The following is an 18,135-nucleotide window of genomic DNA, read 5'->3' as shown; positions in this document are numbered from 1 at the left end:
CCCCACCCCTCACCCACTCACCCCCCACCCACTCACCCCCCACCCCCTCACCCCCCCCACCCCCCACCCCCTCACCCCCCCCCACTCACCCAACACCCACTCACCCCCTCACCCCCCCACCCACTCGCCCCCCCACCCCCCAACCCACTCGCCCCCCCACCCCCCAACCCACTCGCCCCCCCACCCCCCAACCCACTCACTCACCCGCCGCACGAAATCCCTCCGCCGATTGTTTATTAACAAGGCAACACCCCCCACCCCGTATCCCTCCGCGTAGAGGAGAAAAATAAACCCCCGCGCACTCAAATCGGAATTTTATTCGTTCCACCGAACGCTCCCCCTTCCTCGCTATAGATAATCGCTATTTAAATGAGCATCGAAACAATGGCTCGCGGACGAGTGGCGTCGTAGAGACGAGCCCCCCCCCCACCCGTGTTTGCTATCTATTCTGACCCGGGGCTTCGTGGGTGGTGGGGGGGGTCGGAAACAGCGTTTACATTCCGTAGACGGCACGCGCGGCGCGTCTGTCTTAGGCCATTCCCATTGGTCGAGGCGAGCCCCCTGAGCGTCGCAAGCTCGCCTGCGATTGGCTCATCACGGAATGGCGCGCGGGTTTCTGCGCAAGCGGTTTGTGTAATGTAAAGGCACGGAGCTGTTACCCCCCCCCTCCTCCCTGCGCTGGGGGTCACGGGGTCTGGGCTGAGCCAGACGCCCGTGCCAGATCACAGGTTTTACCTTCAATAGCAAAGTTCCCCTGTATAGCCTGCCACAGGCTGTAGGGGCAAGTGCTGTTAAGCGAGTCGCACCTACGACGGCCGGCACGGCACACGAAGGGGGGTGGTTGGCCAGCAACCACGCCCGACCGCCTTTGTCTCCCCCAGTGGCGATGTTTACACACCGCACCAGGTACTAATTCGAGGCTGAGTCGACCTAGGGGAGGCCCAGATAATCGTCACTGGGTGTTGGCCGTAAGCAGGAATCAAACTCGGGTCGCTAAGATCGCAGCACAGCGCGATAATCGATAGAACCAGCGCTCCCTACATCACACACACACCGTTTGTGTATTTTGCATTTGAAAAGTTATACATTAACAAAGACGCCCTTTTACTAAGAGAGGCTTGTGTTGCCTCCGAAACGTCGTGAATTTTATTTTGTTTTATTTTACTTTCATTAATTTTAATGTTTTTACCTACGTGACTTTACCGAAAAAACCTGAGAATATGAATAAGAGAGGATCTGTTAATCTCATAGACGTCTGGACTACGTTTCCGTGCCCCATATGTCTTCCTGTACTGTGTTAAGAGTAGGATTATTGTAAAAAAAAATTGTTAAACGAACATTGTCAGTATATTTATCCATTTTAAACGGGTGGTTAAACATCCAGCGACGTCATTGAGAAGGCCATTGCGTGCCCGGCAACTTGGTACGATGTCAACAGAAACATCGCCCCCCCCCCACTACTTTGAAGCTATTGCAGGCTATAACTGTATTAGCTTAACACATAGGCTTTCACGAACAACATAATCCATAAGGTTAAACCCAACACCTTACTAATTGGTTGTGTCGGGTGGTGGCAGGTTTAACGACACATTTATATATTTACGCGATCTAACCCAAAAAAACCTGTAATATGGATAACAGTATTATGAAACAGCGCTTTCGTGATAGCCCTGCGTTATATAAAAAAAAAAAGCGCCAATAACTAATCAAATGTAAATGATAATAAAATTGTTTTGGAAAAATGCCCAAAATCATTAAAACCGGGAGGCTACTTCGGTAATTATTGGTGTATTATGTGTGGAGTTTCCCCCACACCTTAATCCGGCAATAAAGTATGGAGGTGAAATATAGAGAATTGATTACGGTAAATCGGGTTGGTTCGCGATTCGCGGTATCGCTGACCATGAAATCCACACAAATCTCTTGATTCGTAGACATCTCCGGGAGCGAGGAATTCCTCCCGTCATCTGTGGCAGACCGCGTCGGCGTGGATTTTTTGCAGATTGCGAGCAGGGCCGGATTGAGGTTGTGGGACCAAAATGCTTCCAGGAGCGAAGAGCCTAAGTATGAAGTCATCAACACCTTTGTAAAAAAAAGTGCATTCCACTCAAGATACAATAAATTCATGAAACATAAATCACTGCACCCATTTCTTCAAACTAAAAAAAAATCGTAGCTTCAATTGTGGTCATGAATGATGTAACCAGAATAATAAGACAAAAAGTATTCCAATGTCTGAACATTTAAATATGGAACGGAGGGCCTGAGAGTAGGGCCCACAAAATATTGGCCTATGTGTAGTGGAGTAGTGCAGGTGTTTGCAAGCGGTGTGCACGCATGTGCGGAGAGAGACAGCAACCAGAGATGGTGACTAATTAAGATGCATAACGGTGATTGGCTGGCTGCAAATGCAGACACGGGGTAGGCGTCTCAGAGTCTGGAGATTGAGGCGATAGCGGCGGAAGCCACGGGCATGAGGCGACAGGAGGTGGCCAACTTAAGTAATGATGAGGAGTTAATAAGTGAGGGGATATAAGGCGATGTGCAGAGACACATGGGGAGAGTTGTGAGTTGGGTTGGTTGGAGTGAAGACAAGACAAGTCCGGCCCCGCTCTCCACACCTCGTCCTCTCCAGCGGGGATGACTGGTCCCCCACTGGAGACAGGGGCGAGGATGCAGGAGCGAGGATAGACAGGCTAGCAGTAGAGAAGCTAGCAGAGTGTATAGTGAGAGGCTAGCAGTAGAGAAGCTAGTGGAGTATATAGTGGAAGGCTAACAGTAGAGAAGCTAGCAGAGTATATAGCGAGAGGCTAGCAGTGGAGAAGCTAGCAGAGTATATAGCGAGAGGCTAGCAGTAGAGAAGCTAGCAGAGTGTACGGTAACAGGCTAGCAGCGGAGAGGCTAGCAGAGTGTATGGTGGGAAGCTACCAGAGTGTGTAGCGATAGGATAGCAGTGGAGAGGCTTGCAGAGGGGGAGAGAGAGCGAGGCATGCGAGCAGCGCAGGCGGGAGAGTTGCGACGGAGTGACGTGGTGGTGTTGAACGCGAGGAGTTCTGTTGACTAAAAGTGACACAGGAAAAGATGAAAGACAAAGGTGTCCGCGTGAAATAAAAACACTACATTGGTGTTAATCCGGCCCTAATTGCGGGACTTACCTCTATAAAATATGTTTATTTTTTAGGATTAGCATAGTCCTGCTGTGTCGCCAACAGAAAGTTTCTACAAAACGTGTACACGTGTAACATGGATGAGTTCAGGGCGGCAGAGAATCGTGTTTTACAAAGAAGTGGCAGGAGTGGATTGATTAACTTACACAGTACCAAACCACTGAATACAAATTGAGTTAATCTGAAGGGCAAACTTGGCTGGAGACTTGAGTATATTCAAGGATTTAAAGGCATATTTATAATTAATTTAAAGTGCTTACGCCAAACTAGGGTTTCTTAATAATACAAGGTTTCTTGAGACAACGGGGAAAGCGGTGATAAGCGGTTAGCAGCCTATGCTCTTTACCCAGCTTTCAATGTTTGAATCCCACTTTGTTCAGAAGTGGACTGATATTTTAACTGGTCATAACCATGCAACCCCCTTCACTAATCCGTACTGACTAACGTGGTGAAGTATGGTCAAAATAACCCCTATCACCAACACGGCATTGACATTGCAACTTGGTGCAGGTGTAGTGGGTTCAAATTAGGTGCACACACACGCAGCTTGGAGGCAACACTATTTATTAAACGGTAAGTAATATAACACTGTACATGAGGTGGTGACCACCTTCCTCAACTCACTAACACTCTGGAACGCGACACAGACTGGACCAGGCAGGCAACGGCCTGCCTGGTCCAGGACGACGACTCGGGACTTGACGACCGATGATGTCTTCACTTCGGAGTACAGTACAACAGCCTCGCTCTGCGTTCACACCACGCTTATATCTGGTTTGGCCTGGCTGGCTCCGCCCCGGCGTGGCTGGCTCTCTTCAGGCCACGCCTCCCTTCTCAGGACACGCCTCACTTCCCCCACCTCTGGGAAGGTCCGGATCCCTCCACCACGTGACCCCCCAGGCACCCCCTTGGGGCCCCCAGCCTTCGTACAGGCCGACACAGTAGTGACCATTATATGTCACTACATCACCCCCCCCTGTATAAACACACAGCCGTCCCCGGCTGTAATACAACTGTGAAAAATAGAAAAGGTGTGCCTCCGAACCAGCAACATCAATAAATGACCGGCGACCGATAAGAAATACAATCACGTAATATATACAGAATCGACGAGGGTATAAGGGAACCGCATAGAAAACGGGGAATTAACAACAAATATACATGAAAACTAGCTAACCCACTTACGCTCCAGCACAGCCCCCCCCGTGAGAATCACACATGCACTGACATGTGAGTGTGGCCATTGGAACGACGGCGTAGGCAATGAGCAAGGAGTCTGAGAGGCATGTAGAGCAGCCAGTCTTCAACGAGTCCATGTGGCCGGGCCTGGGGAACCAGAAGCGGCCCAAAGGGCACGGCCCCTCCCCCCAGGAGTCAGAACAGGAGGAGCAGGAGTAGCTGACGCATGCTCCACTCCCCCCCCAGTCCATAGCCGGTCGGCATAACCGGCGACTCCAAGGTGCCAGGTAGATACTGCCTCCTGTGACGAGAACCAAACCCTCCTGAGGCATCACTCAACGAACACTCGCCTCCGCTCTTCGGACATGACAGTCACCCGTTAACACCCCCCCGCCTTTCCGATGCGGCGTCACAACCAGTAGCACGCGTCGGCCATATCGGGGGGATTTTAACCCAGTCTCTCTCCAAGACTCGCATCGCAGCATATAGCTGTACCGACCGAGCTGAGACGACCCAGTCTCTCTCCGAGACTCGCATTGCAGCATATAGCTGTACCGACCGAGCTGAGACGACCCAGTCTCTCTCCAAGACTCGCATCGCAGCTTATAGCTGTACCGACCGAGCTGAGATGACCCATCGTTCACTCACTGCACAACATGCACCCTAACAACTGAGGGATACAGTCCCAACGTAACAGGACAACTCCACCTGAACCTTACGAATCTCCAGCCCACTGTTTCAACGCACCTCGGAGTGTCTCACTCTCTGGGCCGTCAGGTCAAGCCATCAGACACAGCATGATGGGCCACACTCTCTGAGCCATGTGAGCGCACAGCCCACTAGGCTAGACAAGCCACGGAGTGTCTCGATCTCCGGGCTGTCAGGTCAAGCTGTCAGACACAGCATGACGGGACCACACTCTCTGAGCCATGTGAGCGCACAGCCCACTAGGCTAGACAAACCACGGAGTGTCTCGATCTCCGGGCTGTCAGGTCAAGCCGTCAGACACAGCATGACGGGACCACAATGTTCGTGTTAGACACGCAACTCTCACTGGGCCATCCTGGTCAGGATCTGCGCCCCAAGATAAGTGATAGCCAGCACCACAATTCCAAATCCCTGGCAGCATGTCACCATCGCAATTTAACACCATCACAACACATACAATTTGAATTATGATCCCCCACAGAACTGATCCAATGCCGAACAGGTACGCACAATTTGTGACGATCCCGAATATTCAATGGTCACAACAATACACCTCACATCCCGTATCCGTACACATCATCTCCGAGACTCGCATTGCAGCATGCAGCTGTACCAACCGAGTGTAGAGAGCAACGCAATTTGACAGCAATTAACGGAAACGCACCCCCGATCGATGTAGAACACAAGGGGCATTCCCGCACAAAAGACATCATCTGTGCAACAACGGACAGGAGCCAACCAGTGAGGTTGAAACACACCGAACCTGTCATTTCAAAAACCCCTTCAACATTAACCATGGGACTCAGGGCATTCGAATTTTGAGAGCAAAAAAACTATACACAAACCCCAAGAATCGCCGAATTGATTAATACAGTATATGCAGTATATGAAATTCGTACAGTCAATCATTTGGCGCAATGCTCCATCCAGTCCCCACATGGCAACACACACAATCAATACTCTAGACAATCCGTACATAGTAAATAATCACAAGCAAGTACCCAACAGTCCATACACTGTTAACAATTCCAAGCAAAGCTCCATACGGTCTGTACCTTGGCAACAATGACGATCAAAGTTTCTTACAGTTACACGTGACAATCACGAGCGAAACTCCATACAGTATACACAATAACAATGGCGATTTCGCAACAAAACGATGTAACAACACGAGTCATTAACACGGCAACCTACAGGATATCAACAGAGCTCGGGACACCCAACCACGAATTAATCATTAACTACACCCAGAAGATACCGATCTCGACGCCGTAATTAACAACAACACTTGTTACAAGCAGACACCCGCATGGAAGCCGCGTCAATTTATCACGCACACAACCGGACGAACACGCTCCGCAAACCAGCGAGTAAAAAAAACACCCGCGATCGCAACCCGGCACACGCAAGATGGGTGAAGTTATTATTATTTTTCTTGGGGACGGGTGCTTGTCATGTCACGACTCGCCTGGCAAACTGTGAATAGCGGAGGGCGGCAAGGTGGAGCACTGGGACGGCCCGAAGAATCTTTCGTGGTGAACACGGCCTGCTCTTGCGAACCCATCCACCTCTCGCGCTCGAGCAGAAGACTGGAACTCCCCCTCTGCAGGCGTTGATGTCGGCGGGAGCGGCATTTCGGCAGCAGGAGCGGCGTTTTGGCGGGAACCGCGACCCGACCAGACCTGGAGTTGGCGGGAGCGCCGTTTTGGCGGGAACCATACCCCGACCAGCCGCCGAGTTGGCGGGAGCGGCGTTTTGGCGGGAACCGCGCCCCGACCAGCCGCCGAGTTGGCGGGAGCGGCGTTTTGGCGGGAACCACACCCCGACCAGCCCTCGAGTTGGCGGGAGCGGCGTTTTGGCGGGAACCGTGCCCCGACCAGCCGCCGAAATGGCGGGCCCACCGCGTGGCCCGCATGCCCGGGCCTCCCCCGCCAGCCCCCGCAGCGACGATGGTGTCCTCTCCCCGCGGCTCCGTCGCTCCGTTCCCGATGGCAACGAAGCAGCAGTGCGATGCCAGTCCCGCCGCTCCGCGTGCAGCGCCATCTCTCTCTCTCTGTCACCGGGGCTGCCATCCCCGGGGCTGTCCGAAGGATAGTCGTCACACCGTCCCCGTCGTACGAAGACGTCCAGATGAGTTTTATATTTGTTTTTCGTGTGCCCATTTTACTTCCCTAGGATAACACCTAGCAATATTTATTTTTCCACCTTCTGACGCCAAATGTAGTGGGTTCGAATTAGGTGCACACACACGCAGCTTGGAGGCAACACTATTTATTAAACGGTAAGTAATATAACACTGTACATGAGGTGGTGACCACCTTCCTCAACTCACTAACACTCTGGAACGCGACACAGACTGGACCAGGCAGGCAACGGCCTGCCTGGTCCAGGACGACGACTCGGGACTTGACGACCGATGATGTCTTCACTTCAGAGTACAGTACAACAGCCTCGCTCTGCGTTCACACCACACTTATATCTGGTTTGGCCTGGCTGGCTCCGCCCCGGCGTGGCTGGCTCTCTTCAGGCCACGCCTCCCTTCTCAGGACACGCCTCACTTCCCCCACCTCTGGGAAGGTCCGGATCCCTCCACCACGTGACCCCCCAGGCACCCCCTTGGGGCCCCCAGCCTTCGTACAGGCCGACACAGTAGTGACCATTCTATGTCACTACACAGGTATAATTTACTTATAATGTTGAGACAGTATTTTAACAAGTGAGACGTTTTGGCTACAGCAAGATCATTATCAGTCTGAATGTCTCCCCCCACTGTCAGGATAGGTTTTAGTCGGCAACTTGCATTTTTACTTTTAAGTGGTGAATTGTATTCATGTCATTATTAATACTAATTTCCAGACGCCCTACGTGTATATTAAATAAAAGGGGAGGTTGAATCCTTCTTAGATCGCAGATGGATTTGAGTAAATGTGCCTGCTGAAACGTTGTCCTATTAAGTTATAGTGATAATGGGGTGGAACATATTCGAGTACATCCTGATTAAAGTCATGGCAATTACTGCACATTGGCGGGGTTGTTCTGTACATGCACAGACAACCTTTTTGCCAATCAACTGCTGGATGAGGGCTTCTCCCGCACCTGTGCTGGTGGTGAGGGTTATTTCCCCATACTTCACTCTGGTCAGTGCGGAATGGTGAAGGAATGTGGAGAGCATGTTACTGCACTGCTCTCTGCTGACCACTACTTGGTAAAGCTGCACAAACGCCTATGACGACATGGTGTGTACATATTATGGTGGCTTCAAATGCAAGCACTCTCCAGGCTTTCGATACCTAACAAGATTGGCCGCATTCCAGGGGATTGGGTCATAGACAGTTACAACAACATTCTGTTCTCCGATTATAATCATATACAGCCCTTTGTCAGTCCTCTGCTGGATGAAGACCTCCCCCACACCCAATCGATCGTGGGCATTGCTTGACCACACTGGATTGTCAACACGGATTTGGTGAACGAGGTTCATTTGCCACTGATTGTTAGCTGTGGCCTCGAATCGAACTCAGGTCGCCGAATTCTTAGAGTAGTGTGCTATAACAACCACTATGCCACCGATCCTACTATGAATGTTTGTAATGTCAATTGCTTATTCCGTAAAACAACAAAGATGTCTAAACATTCTCAACTGTTGCAAAAGTAATTGTCACTGGCGTTTGTGGAGTTTAGCCACAACAGAGGTTTGATTTAAATTGTAGCTAAATATATACTGGAAACAATAAAAAAAAATGTGTACGCATATATTATGTGATGTTTTCCAAAATGCGTTTGTCCTCGGAAGTATTCGCCAAATCATCATGAAAGTTATTGTTGAGATAACCCTCCAACCACCCCGTGGTCGCGTGGATTTTTCTCCGGGTCCTCCGGTTTTCCCCTTCAACATTGAGAAACTTGCGTTTAGAATGTTTGGCTGCAATAAATTTCCACACCAACAGCCACTTCGTTGTGCTTTCATTTGTGGCCAGGTCGCTTCTAAATAAGTTATATAAAAAAAAAAAACTTTTTTTTAAACACGCTTTTATTAACTGTACCAGTAATATAAAAACTCCACGACTCCAGGAAGTGGCCCGAAGCTTGGCATAACAAAAGGGACCGTGGCCAATTACAGCCAACTTCAGTTGACCGTGGACAATTAGACCCAGGCCGAAACATAACATATAAAAAAAATGTTTAAAAATACTTTTTTTATGATAGAATATAGTATTGTCATCAGTATGACATAAGTATACCAAGTTTGCAGTCGATAACACATTGGGAAGTGGGTTAAAATTTAGTTACAAGATTTGAGGACACGACAACGACAACAACAACAACAGGCAGAGTGAGTGAAATGAAAGTGTGTAAAAAGAGTGGCCTTTAATATGGAAAAATAACAATAGCTTTTTTTTATGAGACCTCGGTGCACGGATAGTGGCTCAGCCCGGGAGGGCACGCCTCGGTCGGCAGGGCCAGGTTTCCTTTCCGGGTACTTTTAGCGCTGGTTATTTATCTTTAAACATTCTTATTTATTTTGCTACCCTTTGATCAATTATGCCAGTTTTCCAGAGAGTAAATCCCTGTGTAGTGGCGTACTCACACGGACACTCTTAGCTTTTCTCCTGTGTCACTTTACTTACCTTGCATCTAGTGTGGATACTCCTCACTTACACTAACACACACACACCCTTGTTCCGAACTCTCCGACTTCCCCCTACTCATCTCCGCACACCTCGTGCGCGGTAACCACTCTGTCTCCCTGCTATACTCTGCGATCTCTCTCACACTATACTCCGCTAACCTCTCACTCTATACTCCGCTAACCTGTCCTGCTTCCCTCACACCTCCACCCTCATCCCTGCCCCCAGCAGGGGATCAGCCAACACTGCAGGGGAGGAGGAGGTGAGGAGGGCGAGGTCCCAGGCATCTTCTCCCCGATTCTTGTGTTCCTCATCCCTTGAGCAGCAACCAACCTACTCCCCGTGTTGCTCCGCACACTCCCTTATATAGTATGTCCCTCCTCATTTGGGGTCCTTACCCCCCATTACGCTGGCGCCTCCACGGTGCCTCCGGTACGCGCCCTCTCTCTTATCGCCTCCATCTCCCACCTCTCTGGCATCTACCCCGTGTTCCAATGCTCGCACCTGCTCGTCCCCAAATGCACCCGCTCAATCACTGCTTCTTCCCCTAATTGCTGCCGCCTCTCCGGCGCCTAATCCATGTCTCCCCGCTTACCTCTGCGCGACCTCAGTTGCACCCTCTCTTTGCTAACCCCGCACGTTACGCCACTACACCTGTAAGAAACACGTCATACAAAATGTCGGTTCATATTGGATCATCTTTACCAGAATTATGGTTCTCCCTCTCCACTCCCCCCGTTTATGAGCGGACAGACATTAAGGTTGGACGGGCAGAGCTAATACATAAAACTTTTCAACCTTAGTTGGAAAGCGTGAGAAATGTTAACCTGAATGTGCAGTGTTTAACTATGTCCCATAGAGGGAGGCAGTGGATGGATACAACACTGTAATGAGCTAAAATAAAATAAAAACTTTTGTGAAAATGTCAACATGGGTCGGTACTGTGCATGAGTACATGAATGTGCTTTGTGGGTTTATTAAACAACAAACATGCCATCAGGTATCTTTAAATATCTGCAAGTTGAGTTTGCTTAACATATTTAAATTATAAACCAGTCCCTCCAGAAAAACGCGATTATGCGATCGCAAGATTCCACGCAAAATCAGCCAAAGTCCGCATATTTATGCGGGGGGCGCGTTTTTTTCAAATACGCCGCACTTTTGCCGCATAAATTGCAGATTTCCGCGCGCAAAATATGCGGGCTTGCATGATTTCATAATCCCCGCATTTTCGTTGCAAAAAGTCACATATATCTTAGCAGAAAGTTGAAAAATGTTGCGTTTACTTCACACAAGCGCAGCCATTTCCCCTGTTGCCATGGGAACGTTATGAAGTGACGTCACTCATTACGCGACATCATTGAAAAGCTGCAAACCCCGCGATGCCAATGAAACCATGATGAAGAGTTTATGCAACTTTACAGTTGTAAGATTGCCCTTTTTTGTTAGTAGTATGTAAATTTACATTACTGTAAGACTGTACTGTTACTGTATTGCTTACGTTACTGTGCACTGAAAACACTTATTTTAACAGAAGATGTCTGTTTTGTATAGCTACCTCTGTAAAACAGGAAGCAACCATTTTATGTTTTAATATTTTATTTATTCATTTTTACAGAAGTTGTAGCATATTCATTTTGTAAAGCTACAGAACGTGTTCGACTCAATCTTTTGTAAGTTTGAGCCATCTGTTTGTTAAGGTCTGAAATAAAACAAGATGAGAACTTAAATATTCCCAGCACTTTCTGTGATGTAGTATGCTTGCTTATCATAGGAAGTAATAAGAAATGACTCTTTACATTAAAGTAGTAGCCTACTTTTTGCAAGTTCCCGCAATTTTTGCAAGTTCCCGCAATTTTTGCAAGTTCCCGCAATTTAATCGCATAAAATTGCATAAATATCCCGCATATTCCATCGCATTTTTTAAGAAAACGTGCCGCATAATCAACGATTTTTGCCCGCAACAATCACCAAAAAACTCCGCGTTTTTCTGGAGGGACTGATAAACTGACACAATGGATGTATCCATAGTACCGCTTTCTGCTCAATGCAGTTACCATATTTCCACATGACAGCAGTCCATGACTGTGAACGGATAATTTACGTTTAACACGTAGGCATTCGTGACTAAGATTATCCATTGTTCTAAAAAGTGTCAGATGGTGAAAGTCTGAGGAGTGAGATTACGCCTCTACATAAGGAACGAAACAGACTTCTCCAAAAATCTGGCTGTCGCCTGATGAAACTAGTTGTAATTACTTGTGAAACGTCGTACTCAGATTGTAAATGTTGTGGCTTGGCTCTCCAACACACCGGTGTGCTGTACGAGTGACGAATTGCATGTTCTGTTTACGTGACAAGCCTTACTAGTTGGCTGTGTCGGGTGGTGGCGGGTTTTAATGACACATATTTACGCGATCTAACCCAGAAATCCTCTATAATGGAGATTAAACATGTTAAATAATCTCTGCATTTGAACGGAAACAATGATGCACAAATCCACAGAGCACTGAATGCCAAAACAAATAAATAGCCCAAGCGCTGAAACTGATCAAGCAATTAAAACTATTCAAATGCCGTACATTGCGGGAGTAACTGATAAATTAGCTATATTTTTGGAAAAACAAAACATCTGGGACTAAAGATGTATTACCGAAGCTATCAACAGAAGGTGTGTCCCGGATTAATTGCTCCTGTGGAATATGCTATGTTGGTTAAACTGGACGAATGATCAGCATGAGACTAAAATAACACCAAAAAAATATTGCATACTCCCAAATACAATTGTTGGCAGTGGAAGAACACGTGTGCCAACAAGGATGTTCTATTGATTTTGATAATGTTGAAGTTCTGTGCAAAACTAGTTCCTACTGGCCAATACTAATTCGAGAGTTTATCTAAATTGAGAGGAATTGAAATTATTTTAACCGTTCTGATAGCTACAGGCTTAGTGCTGCTTGAAAGCTAATTATCAAGTAATACACTGTTTTAACTGCATACCTATACAGGTCACCATACTTCGATGATGATTAATTACGAGCAGACAACAGAAGGTACAGTGATACCTCGGTTCACGAACGCTTCTGTTCACGAACAACTCGGTTCACGAACAGAAAAGTTCATAAAAATATGCTCCGGTTCACGAACTCCGCTTCGGTTCACGAACAGGAGCCGCGGCCATTTTAATGCTATTTCCAGGCTGTCACATGGTCGTGACTTCCTGTAGGAAGATCGTGGAGAGAAGAGACACAGAAAGAAGTACTGTGAGTACTGTGAAGACACTTTCAGTGACTTTTAGCTTTTTGGTGTGCTTTTTAGCACATACAGTACTGTACTGTACTACTGTACTGTACAATACTGCACTTACTGTATTGTACAGTTCCCCCGTTTGAGTGCTTACTGAAGTCATCTCAAGCAAGGTTAGTGTTCTCTCTTTATACATTACTATACTGTACAGTACTAATGTGTATTGTAATTTGTTTCATATTTTTGTGCTTCAAAAACTAAAAAAAAGGTCAGAACGGATTAACCGGATTTACATTGAACCCTATGGGAAAATGTGCCTCGGTTCACGACCAATTCGGTTCACGACCAGGATCAGTTCACGAATTAAGTTCGTGAACCGAGGTATCACTATATTGCAATTTATTTCACACAAAACGGCAGGATGTGCAGGCATGGTGTATGTTGATTGCCCTATGAATAACCCAACCGGTAATGAATGTCCGTTGTATTTATATTGCACACATTAACTCCCCACCCCCTCCCCCCTCTCTGGCCTTCGCTCACAAGAAACGACATCACATTTATATCTCTATTTAAGACCGAAGCAGGATGATTTATCCACAACGCTAGCTGTCCGTCTGATGATGCTAGATGCTAGTTGTAATTACAAGCGAAACGTCGTACTCAAATTTAAATTCTTGCAGGTTGTATTCTGCAACACACGGGTGTGCTGAACTAGTGACGAATTAACAAGTTTGGTTTACGTGACAAATCTTACTAAATGACAGTCGGGTGGTGGCGGGTTTAACGACACATTTATATTTACGCGATCTAACCAAAAAAAATCTCTATTATAGATAATCAGCGTGTTTACTTTACTTGCTGTAATGATTTCTTGCATTCTAAAATCATAATTTTTCAAGAATGCAATTATATTTACAACAATAGGTGTTATTTGTAAATAAATAAATAACTACCATCTGTACTGCGCTGGGTAGTTGGAGCCCAGTGATTGTTGTGAAAATGTAAACCAGAAGTTTGATATACTGAAGTACAGTACTGCAACTCCTGAAATCCCTGTAAGTAAACGTTGATTTTCCAGGAAAATCAAATCCAATGAAGCGTAACTGCCTCTGGGCTTAGAATTTTCTTGGAAATATTTAAATGAGCTGGACTTAAGTGAAAGCAATTGTACACAAATCTAACTAAATGAAGACATGCTTTCCTCTTTACCAGCACACTGCATTAAAGGATCGTCCTTAACGTTATGTAACCTGCAGATTGAATTACTGCAGCATTGTATTTGGCGAGGAGAGCAGATACAATGATATCCACACGAGTTCAGGGTCTAATCCCTTCAACCTACAATGACTAACGTGGTGAAGTAGTATGGCCAAACGACACCCATGACAAACAAAGTGGCTTCACAAAGGGATGTAAATAGCTTTTTAATACTGTACTGTGTATATATTTAACTGATGGAGATTATATTTGATAATATTTTGATGTGACTGGGTGGCTCAATGGTCAGACTTCTGAACTAACACCACTAAAATATACTCCCCTGCTCCTGACACGGTTATCTGGCTTGGCCATATGAATGTGAAATGGTAGTTGTTGTTCTGCCTCGACACCAGCCATACGAAAGAAGAAGACTGCTGAAATGTGGGTTCGAATGAGAGCCTATGTGGGGGTCGCTAGCCCCCGAGATCCCTCCCTCGATAATACTAACGGCCGGACTAACATCATCAATCGCCCCCCCGCTGCTAAGCGAACCGCCGCTAGGCTCCTCACCCAGGGTGTGGGAGCCGTCACCCGAGGGTTCCCCTCCACCGCGGGTCCGCGTAGCAGGCATGGATAACCACGCACGCGCACACCCACACACCGCTCTGCACGGCACTCACCCAACCCTGACCACTCACGTTAGGATCGCGCACCTGTGTTACACACGTCGTGAACGTGCGCGCACACACGCATACAGCTCCACACGCGATACCCACTCCTGCGCCGCTCTGCGCCGCGCTGGCCGCCCACGTTACGATCGCGCACCTTGGGCACGCCGATTACGCACGCCGAGAGCTTACGCAAGTAACGAGCGCACGCAAGCGGGGCACACGCCGACACGACGACTCGTCCCCTCCCCCACTCGCGCGTGCACGTCAACACAAATATCGTACAAGGACGATTCTCCTCTCACACGGCTGCGTAGTCACGCCAACACACCAAAAGTGCTCTCCCCGGGCGTTAACGCACACACCTCCGTACCCGCACAATCGTACAGAGACCACGGCCTTTATGCGTACAACGACCACACACTCGCGAATGCAGTGCACGCTAATACCACGTTCCAAAAACACCCAACAACACGGTTTTGTTACTACGCTCGAGATTTTATTAGCCCTTGCTAACCAACCGAGCCACCCGTGTGTGTGTGCGGGACAGCAAGGCGCTTCTAACCCACACTCTGGTGCCGTGTAGCCCTATTCTATGCTGCGCTCTCTGCTAAACCGCTTTCCTACTCGTCCGTACCCCGAACTAACCCTCTCCTACGGATCCTACCCTCCGCTCTGAGGTGTTGTAAGGCGCGCAACACGATACCGTCTGTAGTCCTTGGTGACCTTGCGGCGCTCAGATCGTCCTGCAGACAATCTAGCGGCTCGCCCGATGACTCCTTCGTCGCTGACCCCGTGTCCAAACTCCAGAAGAAGAGCGTTCCCTACTGCCCCTGCGTTTTCTTTTAAACTATTCACATCAAAGGCTAGGCGCCCCCGTCCCGACCGCCTTGGTCTCTCGACCAATCCTGAGCCTAGGATTTCCCGCTCTTTTGCGATCCCGCCGGCCTTTGAACTTTCGACCAATCAGTCGTCCCGGGTCCTGATCCCAGCTATCTGCCTTGCTGACCCGTGTTTGTGTTTGTATGCGTTTCTAACTGCGGGGCTCTCTGAGCTCGCCGTGGTCGTGCGATCTCAAATCCGCCCACGGCGCCGCAGTGTTACTTGGCCTGGGAAGGGTCCTGTCCAATTCCCTGGCCCTGAGAAACCGTGGGGTAACCCCCCTAGGGGGCCCTCGGGTGAAAACTCAGGGTAGGTGACCCGACCACGAGGCCCTACGTGGGTGCGGGTGCGTGTTTATGTGGGGGGGGTGATGGGGGGCAGTGCGGCGGTGGAAGCCGGGCGGCTCCCTGGCTCGGCCGAGCGGCCCCGTCGCTGTGGCACCACATAGCCCCCCGGGGTGCCAGTCCCCGTCCCGGGTTGACTGGAGCACCTCGCCTGGGTTGCCCCCACGAGGTATCGCCGCGGGGTCCGCGGGATTCGCCCGGCCCTTGTGGCTGGCCTCGGGGGTGGCGGCTCCGTCTCCTGGGGCTCCGGCGGTGGTCTCCTCCTCCATTCCAACGGCTCCCCTCGGTCTCCGGCACCTGCGGGCTGGGGGACAAACTCAGAGGCGGTGGGGTTTAAGGGTCGCCGTCCTCGTCGCCCCCGGCCCCGCCCGGGGCCCCTCGGAGCCCGGGGCTCCGTGGGGCCCATATACTGCGCGAGGCCCCCGGGCACGGGGGGTGGGGGGACCCCGGGGTTTCGGGGTACTTGGACGGCGGGGCTCCCCCCCTCGGGGGCTGCTCGCCACGGCTTCAGTCGGCGGATGTTGACCACCATCTCCCGGCCCCTCTCTCCTCCCTGAATCAGCACCGTCCATGGTGAGATCTGCCGTCTCACAATCCAGGGTCCTCGCCAGTAGGTGGTCAGTTTCCCCACCTGTCCGGCACCGACGCGGGGAGTGTACAGCCACACCTCGGAGCCCGCAGTGTAGAAGGGGGGCTCCATACGGGGTCGGGCGCCGTGCTCTTGCCGCTGGTGCGCGGCCTCTCCGTGCGGGTAGGCTCGGCCCCTGGCCCCTCGCAGGGTCTCCAGCAAGTGCTCCACGGGGTGGCTCCCTCCCTCCCGTTGCGGCGGAGGGACACCGAACAGCAGATCTGCGGGCAGGCGAGACTCGCGACCAAACATCATTAGGAACGGGGTCTGTCCTGTAGATGTGTGAACGGCGGTGGTGTAGGCGAACAGGGCATAGGGGAGGTGTTCGTCCCAGTCCTGTTGATTCGCGGCCGCCATGCGTTTAAGCTTCCCGGCCAGAGTCTGGTTCATCCTCTCTACCATCCCGTTCGCCTGGGGGTGATATGCCGTGGTTCGGTCCTTCTGGATCCCGAACTCTCGGCACAGCGCCTGGAATAGTTCGGCCTCGAATTCACTACCCTGGTCGGTAATGACTCGTTCGGGGATCCCGCACTTAAGTACGTAGTTTTCCACGAAGGCCCGGGCCACTACGTGGGCTGTTTTATCCGGGATAGCCACCGCCACGGGGTAGCGGGTGAAGTACTCCACCGCTACAAGAATATATCGGTTGCCCCGGTGGGATCGTGGAAAGGGCCCTTGCAGGTCGATTCCGACCAACTGATTCGTCCGACTGACTCGGAACGGCCTCAGGGGTACCTGGTACCTCGCCGGCTTTTGCCCACACTGCTGACAGGCCCGGCAGCCCTGCACCCAGGCGGCCACATCTTGCGCCAATTTAGGCCAGAGATACTGGCGACGCAGAGTCTCCCGGGTGCGCCGTTCCCCATCATGGCCCCCGAGCGGGTGGTCGTGTACCAGTCGTAGCAGCTGGGGTCGCACCTGGGCAGGAACACAGATGCACCCCGGCTGGCCGGCCTCGGTTAACTCCCGTACCACTCCGTTCTGTACACACAACCGGGCATACAAACCGCTCCAGGGTCCTGGTAGGGCGCTCTTTTCCTCCCGCAGTGCCGCCTCCACTGCCGCCAGATCCGGATCTCGCTGCTGGGTCTGTCTCAGCTGCTCGTCGTTTAGGCCCGGGAAGGCACAGCCGACGTCCTCCTGGATCCGTCCGATCGGGTCCCGAGCCGCGGGTCCCGCGCTTGCCGGGCGGTCGACGGGATCCTCAGTGCCACCTGCGAGGGTCTCTGTGGCGCACACTGCACTCTCTCTCGGGGGGGGGAGTTTAGTTCCCGCGCGCTCCTTGGGTTCTGCTGCCTGGCGGCAGCGTCCCCCCGTGAAGCACGGGCAGGCGTCTCCCTCCCTCGTCTCAGCGCGCACCGCGGGCCGTCTTGACAAGGCGTCCGCGTTCGCGTGTGTCCGCCCCACTCGGTACTCGATCTGCAGGTTGTACTCCTGCAGCTGCGCCAGCCATCGAGCCATCTGCCCCCGCGGTTCCTTGAA

Source organism: Lampetra planeri, chromosome 12, assembly GCF_965212315.1.
Source record: "Lampetra planeri chromosome 12, kcLamPlan1.2.h2, whole genome shotgun sequence".
In the NCBI taxonomy this organism is placed as follows: Eukaryota; Metazoa; Chordata; class Hyperoartia; order Petromyzontiformes; family Petromyzontidae; genus Lampetra; species Lampetra planeri.
Note: the sequence above shows the minus strand (reverse complement) of the source record.